The 13,806-nt window shown below is 40.3% G+C and overlaps 1 long non-coding RNA gene across 1 annotated transcript in view; it reads right to left on the bottom strand.

Annotated features, from left to right (window-relative positions):
- Positions 1-13,806, bottom strand: part of LOC116673035 (uncharacterized) — a 22,453-nt gene that overhangs the window by 2,864 nt on the left and 5,783 nt on the right. The window contains exon 2 of the long non-coding RNA XR_004327719.1: positions 6,415-6,418. This is a non-coding gene — a long non-coding RNA (uncharacterized LOC116673035). The remainder of the gene's footprint in view (positions 1-6,414; positions 6,419-13,806) is intronic.

Genomic DNA, 13,806 nt, shown 5'->3' with positions numbered 1-13,806 from the left:
CACACACACACACACACACACACACACACACACACACACACACACACACTCTGGTGCATATACACAGATGCACAGGGTTAAGTTACTATCTATTGCACAATGAAGTGAGATCCAAAAACACACTTCCAATTGCAGCTTTTCGCCATAGGTGCCGTCAAAGGGAATGATACAGAGATCTTGGAGATTGTAACTTTAACTAATGAGATATACAGGTTATGAATAAGTTCAAATAGTAACCCATTATCAGTTATTAATAGTTACATAGTAACAGTAATGCATCAGTAGATTTTAACGAAAAAAAATAGATATCTATTGCTAATGGATGAAATAAGTGATGGATAACTGGTCATAGTTGACTTAAAGTACATACATGGTTAAGATAGCAAAAAGTAATGGATAACTATTTGAAATAACGCCAGTTAACTAAAAGTATATTGGATAATGCCTAAATTGATAGGTCAAAGTAATGGAAAAACAGTTGAATTAGCTAAAAGTAAATGGTTGAAACATTCATCTTCTGCCACTAGATGTAATAGTACAAATGTGACTTAACCAATCCAACCTAAATTGAACACATTTGGAACATGGCGGTTGGTGTTGATGACGTGGTAGTAAAGCTTATCTGACAAGGCTCTGGAGGTAGGCCTATATCAAGAAGGTAGGGGAACCACTGCTCTGCATGTACAACACCCATTTTCAATGAAGCTGTCACAGAGTAACAAATGTGAAAATCCCACCGCAGCTTCCTATCTGGCTCCCAAGGTGGGAAAGCTGCGATGCTGTGGGACAGGAGGCGCCTCAGGAAGATGGATGGATGTGGTGAGAGAAGAGCACTGACGGCTGCCGAAATGTTTGCTCACTCACTCACTCACTCACTCAGGTCCTTGCAGTGTATTTGAGTATGTGTGCAGATGGGTGAACACCAAAACCAAATTGTCACATACTGTTTCCTGCTAAACACCTGGCCGCGGTTCAAGACAACTGGCTCGTTAGTGCGGAGGTAATTATGGTTTCCATTAATTCAAGCCAGGAGGGGTTGACCCCCAAAGCCTTACATCCTGCACTGGTGTATTTCCACAGCAAAGCTCCCTGTGGAATATATCTCACCACTGCAAACACAAATGTCATGTGTTTTCAGTCAGTGCGAGAGTGCACTCTTATCTGCCACTTGGAAACAACAATAGCTTGATAAAACTCTTATCTTCCCTGCAAAGTGCCTTTCATAGGCCCCCATTACCTGACTGGATTCCACCTTTAAGATCTGCTACTCAGAGATACCACATTATGCTGGAAATTGAAAACACAAACCTGCAAGTGAGAACCTGCTGCAAGACTCAGCGTACGCATACAGTTATGTCTATTATTCTCAGCAGAAATAAAATCATACCAACATCACGGTCCATTAAAACCAACCACCGTTTCAATTATAAAGTCTCTCTGGAGATTTACTGACCTCATTTCAAGGCTTGCAAACTTGCATTTAGAAACTCTCTGGAGGTTGCCTGTGCTAATTATGTGATTTATGGTGTAATTTATGGAGGGAGGGAGGTGTGGCAACTAAGCAGCATTGGCCATCAATCAAAATGAAAAGTTGACTGTCACTTTCCATCATTTCTTTCCATTTTTTTTTTTTAATACCCTCTCTCCCCCAACCCTCAATCAAAAAGGCTGTTCTGGCAGCTTGGGGTCATGGCGGTAACTCCCAGGGTGCCATACGCAATTTTGAACAGATTATGCTAGAGTGCCTCTGGTATTTTTTTCATCAAAACACAAATTGTGGTACATGGGCCACGATTGAGTTCCCTGGTCCTTTAAATACCATCTCGCACTGATTTCCATTTGTCTAATGCTGGCTGTATGAAAGCAGAAGTGTGGGAATAACAAAAGAGAAAAAAAAGTAGGAAAGTAAAAAAGGTAGGAGACAGAGAGGAAGTGTGCTGAAAAAGAGCAGGAGTAAATACTTTACTATGCACACGCTTAAATGCATGCACGGTACACACACATACACATGCATGAAAGGTTCCCAAACATGCACCAGTCAGCTTGTTTTTCTGAGCTGCAGGTGCAGCATCCAGCTGCAGCCCTACCATGCATGCCAGCGGCCTGAATCATTTCCCCCTTTCACAGGAGGAGCCATCAAAACATATGGAGAACATAACAGCAAGGCAGGAGGAGGTGGGAGAGGAAAACGGTGGAGAAGGGCAGGAGAAGAAAAGAGAGGTGAATGTGATAGGGGAAGAAGTGGTGTAGAGTGTATCTAATAGAAAAAAGGGTTAGTAGTGACAGATTTCCATTTTCTGGCTGCTATGCCATTTTATAGAAAAGCCTTAAAACTGTGGAACCAGACCAGAAGCTAGCTAAGAGGGTAGAGGAAGTGGAGGGAGGGAGGGAGGGAGAGAAGATGGTGCTGGACATGCAAAGTGAGAGTAGTTTGAGGAGAGCAAAACCATTGTGGGTTGGGAGTTTCTTCGTGGCCCCTGTTTCTCGCCCTTTGATCTCAACTTTTGAAAGAAAGAAAAAAGGGTGAGAAAGAATCAGAATAGAGTTAAAAGACAGAGAGAGAAAGGGGAGGTGGGGGGAGCTCAGGCCACACACATAGATTTCCAGACTGGAGGGTGTGTCAGTCAGGCCTGTGTGCATGTGGTCTGCTCTATGTGTCCAAGTTTATCCAAACCACTATTAGACCACCATTAGTCATGGCATCTGATGACAAGGGTTCAAATCTGTCTCTTTATCTTTCTGTATTTGTGTCTCACTCGCACATTCAGCTCAAAAGATCTTTTAAAAAGGACATACCCGCAATCGATATTACATTTTCCTTACATTTTCTCACCTGACACGTCTGAGTTTTTGTCTGTGTTGAGGATGGAGAGGGGTCTGTCTGGAGCCTGATGAGTGGACACGCACGCACGCACACAGGTTTGTGGCACTATCTTTGTGGGGACCCGTAATTGAAATAATGGATTCCCTTCCCCCTTACCCTAAACTTAACCATCACAACTAAATGCCTAACCTCAACCATAACCTAATTCTAACTTTAATCCTAAAACCAAGTCTTAACCCTCAAACAGCCCTTTAAAGTTGTGGGGTCCAGCAATTTGGCCCCACAAAGCTGTCGGGACCCCACAAGTATACTGGACTCTTGGTTTTATATATAGTTATATAGTTAACTAGTTTAAGTTAAACAACACACACACACACACACACACACACACACACACACACACACACACACACACACACACACATGTTACAGGGGATTCTTTGTCAGTAGTTCCAGGGTGGTCTGGTCTATGTGTCACTATGTAGACTCATCTCTCTTAATGTGGTTTGTATGTGTAACTTTGTGTGTGTGTCCTGGAACTTTAATATGTCATCCTATTTAGACGTGTCCACAAGGCAGAAGGCAAGCCGATTCCAAAGTTTGTTTTAAAGATTTCACCGGAAAATTTGCAGCTCTAGAAAGTGGTTGTATCATTAAACAATCACTGTTAACTTTGTAGTGCACTATATTTCCACTCTGAGTATGAAAAATAAGCACCATACAGAAAAAGAAGTGTCAGTGGTGTGTACACAACTTTTTGCTAACAATCCTACAATGGCATGTGTCACTCCTCTTCGGACTGGAAAATTGCTGTTGAACATTCTACCCCTGTCAGTGATAATGCAAAATGACGAGTCCTTTGTCTATCACATAGGAAGTTGAAAATAAGTAAATTTAGATAGTGAGATCGGAAATGTCAACTGATAAGTGCATCAGCGCACACGGGGCAACAAGCGCACGTTAACACAGCCGCACACTAGAGGCCCAATCATATGGCCAATTGAAATTAAATGAACATAGGCCGACCCAAACCCAACATCACTTATAAATATCTGTCCAGACCGTTGGGTACCATCGGGTACCGTTGGGTACTGTCGTGTCTCGTCGGGTCCTGTGGGGCTCGGGTCAAGTATCCATCCTCTAGTGTGCATACATTTGTTTTTGTGCTCTATCCTTCTTCACCTTTCAACATCCCCTCTCAGCGTCCCACCAGCTTTCCAACATTAACAATGTGACTGCCAATCAGTCCACAACAATCATAATATCTTTTCCTGTAAAGTCTACCATCTGTTAAAAAGATATTCTAGATAAAATGTGATCTACTCATACCTGCGATGGCGCTCACTCCGGCACACTTGTAGTTTTACAGTGGCCAGCATGACATAAAACAGCTTGACTGACAATTACTGCTCGTAAAAATGGGGAGATTACACAGTAACGTGTGGTTTTCACATTAACATCAGGCTTACGTTTAGAGAGTGTGTTTTGTGTTTTTTTGTGTGTGTATGCATAAGAAATCCAGGGTCATTTTGCCACTTGCGTTAAATTATTGAGCATTTTTAAAAACCGGACTCATATACAGGCATGCAGCGCATACACAGTGTGTTGAGAGAGTTGTGCTATATGGAGAGAGAAAGAAATGCCTGACAACTGTATGTGCTTGCCTGTGAGTAATGTTGCCATGAGGAAGTACACCCATACAAATAGGCTCTGTCTTTCAGCTGTCACTCAGCCATTCATCTTCCCGTGTATTTATTTCCTGGGATTAGAAATGCTTATCTCTTGGTGGTAGTGTTTATTTTCCTCTGTCACAAGAGTGCTTCTAGTGTGGGTGAGTCCAGGATGATCTACACCTTCCCTCAGGTGTAGGATTTTGATTATTTTGCTACATTGCTTCTCTGTATGCTTTAAATATTTCTCTTTCTCTGATTTTGGATGATAATGACTTGGAAAAAGGCCACAGTTCAAAAGTGTTTGACTTGTGTTGTGGACAAGTCTGACTGTACATTTTGTTTAAGAAACCTTGAAACTTTCCACAGCTTTCACGTACATCCTGCCAAGATACTATCAACTCGCTGAAGATATGCAGAATATTGTTATGCTCCAAATGTTGTATCTTTACCGTAATACATTGGCTCCTGCTGCTATCCACTTATGATGACATGCTATGATGAGAAAAAAACGTTTTGCTTTATTTTGGTGGTCTTCATTTTCCACTTCAAGCCAGTCTTCACAGTGATTTGTGCTCTTGTAGGTTTGAAACTGGCTTATACGTTTGGAAAGTTCTGGAAAAGGTTATTGGGAAATTTTTCCACCGTTCCAGATTTGCAGGTCAAAGACACTGTTTTTTACTACCCAACAAAGATGCGATTTAGACCAATGCTTTAAATACTGAAAATCCATTATTATAAAAATGAACGACTAAAATATATATGACATGTATTCACTTAAGGTGATTTGACAAATTCAGAAAAGAGAGAGGGAGGAACAGTAAAGGTTTGGCAAGGAGCTCCCACACATATGGCAAATACATTGGAGTGTGCAGTAATAAAGAGGAGGTGTGTGTGTGTGTATGTGTGTGCGAGACAGCAAGTGAGTGAGTGTGTGTGAGTGCAGTTTTGATGAAGATAAAGATTGGGATTGACCAATATGTATTTTTTTGTGTATTTTTCATGGTGCAAGTGGTGGAGGGGCAGTGCATGGTGTGCACGTGAACTCCAGCAACACAGAGCTGCCTGTGGACAACTGTGTGTAAATAATGCCGGGAAAAAACTATTGGCGGACGCAGCAGCCGCCTATCGGCCAATGCGATACGCATACAAATGCAAATATCGTCCGGCCAATAAAATTGGTCTATCACTAATTCCAGGTTGCATCTACTGCTGAGCTGCTAAAACGAAACGTATTCTGCCACAGTAATTTAGGCATTCACACATAGAAATGTGTGATCAACACACAAGCCCACACTGGTATGTGTATACAATACAATAATTTGTATAATTCTGCATCAAAATGAATTAGATATTGTATGTTAGAAGACTATAAATATTTTTTTCCATGTCTTTACAAAACACCTATACAAACAGTATGACTGATTTTTTTTTTATTAGAGATGTTAAAGCCAAAATGTGTAGAATTAGAAAATTTACCAAATCAGTGCCCCCATGTGGTAGTATTAAAAAACACCCCCACTGATACAATTCAGGCATGCTGCTGTGTGTCTACACAGGAACTGTTTAGCCACATTTTGCACGTCTTACAGAATACATACACTTCTATTGTAATTAATACAGCTGGCGTAATCACGGAGTAATGGCTTGCATTTTACTCGTTTTTGAGAACTATGGACTGACTCAGCATGTGACGGAGCCCACCCACAATAAGGGGCACACTCTGGACTGTGAGTGTCGCTACAACGGGTCTGAACATTTCCAAGGTGGTGTGTGACTGACGTTGCTCTCTCAGATCATTCCTGTGTTTCTTTAACGGCACTATCTCTGTGCCCAAAAGTGTCCAAACAAAGATAATCAGAAAACGGTATATCACTGAAAACACCAGTGACAACTTTATTCAGCTTTTCTCCTCCACACCAGCCTCTCTGGGCTATCATCAGTGAGCTTGTAGATAATTCAACTGTAAAATTACAAATGTATGATGCCCTTGCTCCCACTAAGGTCAAAGTTGTATCTGGTAAGAAAAGATCTCATGGAGAAATGTCCTACTGGTGAGAACAGAAAAAAGAGAGGTGTAGGAAAGCTGAACGAGGTGGCGAAAAACAAATTCCTGGTCCATATAACTCCTATAAAGAGAGATTGCATTTTAATTTGGAATGAGGAATGCAAGAAGGTCCTTTTTCTTTGATATTATCTTAGAAACAATAATAATTCCCGTGCTTGTTTGCTACTGTTGATAGGTTAACAAACCCTAGTACCAGTAGCATCTGAACTTTATCTACCAAGGCCTGCAATGACTTTGCCTCCTTCTTCAAAGACAAAATTCAAAAGATTAGACAAACAGTCGGCCTCCATATCAAGTCAGGATAGTGTGTGTCACAGTGTTAAGCAAAAATAGTCCAATAGACAGAATTTCACACGATCAACCATACAAACTGGAGGACATTATTCAACATCTGAAAACCTCGACCTGTTGCTTGTGTTCACCAACGGGACTTTTCAAAAATGTTTCCAATGTTTTGACTTCTGATCTTCTACAGATTGTGAACACATCTCTTCTTTCAGGTATCTTTCCAGGCCCTGAAAAATGCCGTAATAAGCCACTCTTAAAAGAAACAACCTAGACAAGTCACTAAGAGCAACTATAGGCCATATCAAACCTTCCGTTTTTAAGTAAAATCATGAAAAGTAGTCTTCAACAACTCAACCATTTCTTGTCACTAAGCAACAGTTTTGATACCTTTCAGTCGGGTTTCCGACACACCACAGCACTGAAACGGCTTTGTCAAAGTTTAATGACATCCACTTAACACAGATAATGGCAAAATTTCAATCTTAGTATTACTTGATCTCAGTGCTGCATTTGACACGGTCGACCATGACATACTACTAGACCGATTGGAAAACTGCGTTGGCCTTTCTGGCTCATACAAACTGGTTTGAATCCTACCTAAAGAATAGGGATTACTTTGTGTCTATAGGTAATTATGCATTGAGCGTACAAATATGAGTGCGGAGTTCCGCAAGGCTCATTCTGGGGCCTCTTCTGTTTAACATCTACATGCTTCACTGGCTCAGATTATGGAGAAAAACAAAATAAGTTACCATAGTTATGCGGACGACACACAAATTATAACATTATCGCCAGGGGACTATAGTCCAATCAAAAACTGACTAAGTGCACGAACAAATTAACGGCTGGATGTGCCAGAACTTTCTGAAATTAAATGAAGGAAAAACTGAGGTGGTTGTTTTTGGAGCAAGAGAGGAACGATTAAAGTCTCGCGTCAGCTTCAAACAACAATGTTAAAAACAACAGACAAAGCCAGAAATCTTGGTGTAGTCATGGACTCAGACCGAACTTTAACAGCCACATTAAGACAATTACAAAGTCAGCCTACTATCACCTTAAGAATATATCAGGGTAGTTAAGGACTTATGTGTCAACAGGATTTGGAAAAACTTGTCCATGCCTTTATCTTCAGTAGACTTGACTACTGTAACGGGGTCTTTACAGGTCTCCCTAAAAAATCAATCAGACAGCTGCAGTGATTCAGAACGCTGCTGCTCGAGTCCTCACTAAGACCAGAGAACTGGATCACATCACTCCAGTTCTGAAGTCTTTACACTGGCTTCCTGTGTCTCAAAGAATTGATTTCAAAGTACTCTTGCTAGTTTATAAATCACTTACAGGTTTAGGTCCAAATATATTGTGATTGCTACTACACTATGAACCACCCAGACCTCTCAGGTCATCTGGGACAGGTCTGCTTTCTGTCCCAGGTCAGAAACTAAACAGGGTGAAGCGCTTTCAGTTTCTATGCTCCTCATATCTGGAATAAACTCCCAGAAAACCTGTAGATCGCTGCTACCTCTCAGTTCTTTTAAATCAAGGCTGAGACCTTTCTATTTGATGCTGCCTTTCTTTAAAGAATGCTCATTTCTTTAAATTTCTTATGCTGCACTGTAATTTTATTCTGTGTTTTATGTTTCTCTTTGTTTTAACTGTCTATTCATGTGTTTTCCCGGTTTTTAAGCTTGTGATTTTAAATGTTTTTACTTGTGTTTTATCTGTTTAACTGATTTGTGTAAAGCACTTTGAATTGCCTGTGCTGAATGTGCTATACAAATAAAGCTGCCTTGCCTGCCTTGCCTTGCCTTGCCTTTACGTATAAACACAACCCAAAGCGTTTTTTTTTACACCTCAAACGCCTCTCTCTCTCTCTCTCTCTCTCTCTCTCTCTCTCTCTCTCTCTCTCTCTCTCTCTCTCTCTCTCTCTATCGATACTTATAATATATATATATATATGCATACAATTAGAAAAAATATAAATATATACAGTATATTGTCTGATTCTGACAATCTCTTGGCCAGTAAAGAAGGCCTTGTTGGCCTTGATTGCCTGCTCTGGTTTCAAAATGTCACATGTCAGTCTTCAAATAAAGATATCACCATTTTTGACTGATAACAGACACCATGGTAGACATACTGTACTATATGCTAAGGTCACATAAGTTAGCTGGGACTTGTTTTGATAAATGTGGGAAAAGGGGAAGTGGCTGGGCTGTGTCTTATCTTATCTATGTACTGTCCAAGCCACTGTCTGTGCCATGTCCTGGGAGTGACAAGCACAGTTGTGTGTGTGGTAGCTGGCAGCCGCCTTCGGCTGTCTCTCAGGGTGAGTTTGAGAGAAAGTACAGAGGTTTTAACTAATTCTTCCCAGGATGTTCCGCTGCACTGTGAGTTGATATGTACAAAACTGTCTGGAGAGAGAAAAAATGTTGTAAAGGAAAGTAAAGTGTAACTGCACTTAGCCCATAAGCTCACATTTGGATAAAGAGCAAACCGAAGATATTTGATCACTACAGGCCAGAGACATTTAATTAAATCCTCTAAATGACATATGGGTCAATTTGGCTGCAATAACCCTTAAACATTTTGTCCCAAAATGAGATATCCATTATTGGAAAAGGGTGATACTTCTCCTTGCCAAACAGTGCACAATGAAATAGTGAAAAAACGTCCATAAACTAAAAAACACTTCTACATGTTGGAATCTCTTTATTTTAGAAACAGTGATTAATGATCTTCTACAAAAGTCTTTCCCCCCCCTCTAAAATAAATGTATTACATCTTGGAAATGGACCATTTTCTGCTGCTGCAAAGGCAACATTTCCATTCTGGCCAAACCTTTTCAACATTGGACTTTAGTTTGAAAAAGTTGATTGATTGACTCATGGACTCTGGCCAGTGTGTCCTCATTTGAACTGTCTGAATCAGGAAGGCCTCCACCGTGGTGGGAGATAAACTCCGTTCTCTCCAAAACCGCAGCAGGTGGCCTGTGTTTGGGTCGCACACTCGCTCCGTATCAAGTTACTTTCTTATACACATGTTATCAATTAATATAGATCCTCAGTGTGTTGGAGACGATTGCTCATAGCTTTCTGTCTTCTTTCTTCCAAACAAAAATATATGAAGAGAGACAACAACAGAACCTGGCCCGACCTGCAAAAATGCAGTTTACATTTCAGCAGCTTTCGTAATCAATTAGGTGTTGGAATTTTAAATAAACCTGGGAGAGGGTGGTCTAGTTGTTGAAGCTTCATTGGTTGCATCAAAAATGTAATAGCAACTATGACTGCCACAATCATATATGTCCATTAGTGATGAATTAATGATGCATAAATGTTTACATCCAGGCAACAGGAACTATAGGAAATAATGCAAGGCCACAGGTGTAGCACAGTAGAGGAATTCCTGAGAAATGAGTCAGGCGTCTGAAGACCCTGGAATCTGGCTGGACTCTTCAGAGTGGAAAAAAATTGTCCGTCACTTAGTCTCATTCAGAAATATGTCTGGGACTGGTCCTATGTGAAACACTTGTACAAACACAGACTCTGTCCTTTTATACGTCTTGGCTGTCGGTGGCTGAGAGAGCTGCCTCCGGGGAAGAGTCTCCTTCCAGTCAGTTTCCACTCAGAGGGAACCAAAATACATCCTGACCTGGCTATGGAGACCGTGACATTTCAAATGTGTGTGTATGCAAGGGAGACAGATGCACAAGCAAAAAAACAATGTGTAAGCCTTTATTTCAAAAATAAGTAATAGTAACGGACATCAATACCTGCCGCTTGAAATGAAATTGTGAATGTTGTTTCACCTCAAACAACTTCTGCTTTGTATAATTGAGATCATCTTGCATTTATGTGTGTTAGTATAATAAAGGAGTTCATGGTCTACTTAGATATGTGACCACAACTGAAAAATACTTTTTAAAAAACTGTTCCAGGTCAGGTGCCTTTCAGTTTCTGTTCTTCACAAAATAAGTGCACAACAATCAAGTCAAATCATAAATCAACTGCAACATTATGTATTGTGTGTTCTGATGATTATTAAATATCGGAGTGCAGCACTGCCCTTACTCTTTTAGGTATTTCATGACTTTGTCAGACATGTCCAAAGTGCTCCAAGGGATCCTTTATTTAGGCAAGCAGTATAGGTAGAATAATTGCCTGGATCATCAAACTTAAGCCCCTGATAACCATCTGACATGTCCACACTCAAGTCATTGCAAGCAAATGGAAGAAATGCAGAGTCCATCATAGCCTTGGCATTTTCTTCACTGCTAAGGATACTGTCCACATTATATGTGAGGCGCCCTCTTTAATCCACATTTTGTACTGCTTTGCCAGCTTGTCCTTGCTTTGGCACCATCTGTACAAATTCTGGCTAATTTTCTTTGTTATCGTGCCCCAACTCGTTCTTATTGCTAAACTCATGGTACGGAAAAGTCAATTTGCCAAGTTGGCGACACCTGTAGTCTCATCTAACTGTAGTGGAAAGCACCCACTCAAATAAATGCATTCTAGCAGCACTTGTCATCTGCCATGTTAATGATCAAAGTGGCACTAAGTCAGCTGTAATTCTCCGCACAGAATAGTATGTTCTTTGACAGGCATGAGGTGCAACAGAAGCATGTAGTGAATGCATGGGAACCGTTTACCTTGCACGCCACATAGATTATCGCGATATCACAAGATCACATTGAAATCTATCTTGTTAAAGTGCTCATACTGTGCTTGTTTTCAGGTTCATAATTGTCGTTAGAGGTTGTACCAGAGTAGGTTTATGTGTTTTAATTTTCAGACAACACCATGTATGTCCACATTTCTGCAGCTCCTCTTTTCACCCTGTGTGTTGAGCTCTCTGTTTTCGCTACAGAGGGAGGCATCACACTTCTGTACCATCTTTGTTGGGAGTTGCACATGCTCAGTAAGTACTGCTAGCTTGTCAGTTGCAGAGCATAAGGGTGTGCCATGCTAGCAGCAAGGCGAGCATTATAATGTGTGTCACAAAATGACGCATGTTAGTCACGGAAGTAAAGGCTGGACTACAATAGAGCTTTTTGGAGCAGTTTGTGATCAGTGTTTTCTCTTGAAGATGGTAAGTCCCTTTGGGGTGGACTTTGGGCTTTAACGTGCCCAAAAAAACATAAAGGAAAGGTAAAAAGCCATAAAGCAGAATGTGAGCACTTTGAGGCAAGGTCACACATGCGCAAAAATTAACATTGGCGATTATCTGCCTACCATTCACTTGGTTCAATGCAAGCAAAAGGGCAAATAAACATTTGATTTTGGTGGCAAAACAAATTTGCTCTCATTGAAAGAACAGCAAAGAATGGCACTGAAAGCGTTTCTTTATAAAACATGTTTTTCTTTCTCTTCTCCAGACTGGTTTTGGCAAGAGTTTGATAGATCAATGGTTTATCCACTCACCTGCAAAGCATTTTTGAAAAGTAACCCTTTTCTAAACAGTTTCAGATGTTTCTGTGTATTAAACCATCCGGTGGATCAAATAAGGAATAAATTGCATTGCAGGGGGAACAGAAAAACGATTTGATAATGAAAAAGTATATTCCTTATTTGCAATCAAAATGCCTAAATAATAAACTTTAAATAACTGGAGGCACTTCACGTACCACCTGTGGTACTGCATATGTATAACAGTTGGAGAACCGCGGCAGAAGACAAATGAAGCAATTGAGCACTGCAACCCTTAATTTTTTATAGCCAATTTGCTAATAAAAATAAGTTGGATTGGCCAAACCTAAAACAGGCGTAAATAACGGTTGCACAAATTGTGTTTCATTGCCATTAAATCCAGATGTTGGGAGCATTTGGGGTAACAGGTACTGTAGGGCCTGTAGCCTCGTCAGGAACTCTCTAAATCCCTCACCTCTCGGCGCTGGTCCTGATACAGCTCATTAAACTGTGATTATACTGCTCCCAAGGGTTTGGGGCCAAGGACCAGCTCATTATTAAGGCAACAGAAATGAAACCTAATGATGCCTCCAATCAGTATTATCTGCTATGCTAGTTTGTCTCAAAACAAATAGCTTCACATTGAATTTTAACAATATCATGAGCTGATGTTGTGTGTAAAGAAACGTAATTAGAAAATTGAAAAGGAAACCAAAGCTTTACCTAAGAAAAGAAACCTGTGCCATTGGGTGCTACAGGCTATTACCATCAGAATTGGTGGTTGGCTGACCCCACACGTCCTCCTAACCCCTCTGCTTCCGAGCTAATGGCGTGCTCCACCTCTCATATATTGCTGCCAATTACACTGGATCATGGTAGACTAGTCAAATTAACCTGACCCCATCAAGAACAGATTTTAAATGCAGGTGTTTGAGAGGAAATGCCAGGGAGGTCCAGTTCTCACATGAGTCTGTTAATCAGCTTTACCACCTCTTTGCCAAAATTACACTTAAAGGTGCTTTTTAAGGTAATTTCATACAAAGCTGAATAGCTTTTAATTTACACTCAATGTTCTGTTTAAGTTGAGACATCTAACCCATGTTAATTCTATATAAACATGTCACACTATTACCTTGAACTATGTACATGCTAGTTGTTGACTCTTATTTGATTGTCTGTCATTGTTATTTACATTTATATATATATGTACATGAACTTTTTTGCATTTTGTTGTTCTTTAAAGGAATACTTTGACACTTTGGAAAGTACATTTTCTTGGGAATTAGGTAAAAATATCAATAGCATTGGCAGTAGAAGCTTATTTTCCAAAATGTTGACTAAAGAAACTTAACACTGAACAAAAATGACAACACACACAATTGGTCTGTTGAAGATGGAAAGACATATATGAGATGTAAAGTATTTAGAAGTCACTCAAACACATTACTCCGGCTCTGTTTCACTACTCTACATGTTGCAATGAAACCACTTCACTATTATTAATCATCATCATTTCAACAATCTCTCTCTCTCTCTCTCTCTCTCTCT

This window comes from Etheostoma spectabile, chromosome 23, assembly GCF_008692095.1.
Source record: "Etheostoma spectabile isolate EspeVRDwgs_2016 chromosome 23, UIUC_Espe_1.0, whole genome shotgun sequence".
In the NCBI taxonomy this organism is placed as follows: Eukaryota; Metazoa; Chordata; class Actinopteri; order Perciformes; family Percidae; genus Etheostoma; species Etheostoma spectabile.
This window is presented reverse-complemented; position numbering and strand designations above follow the sequence as displayed.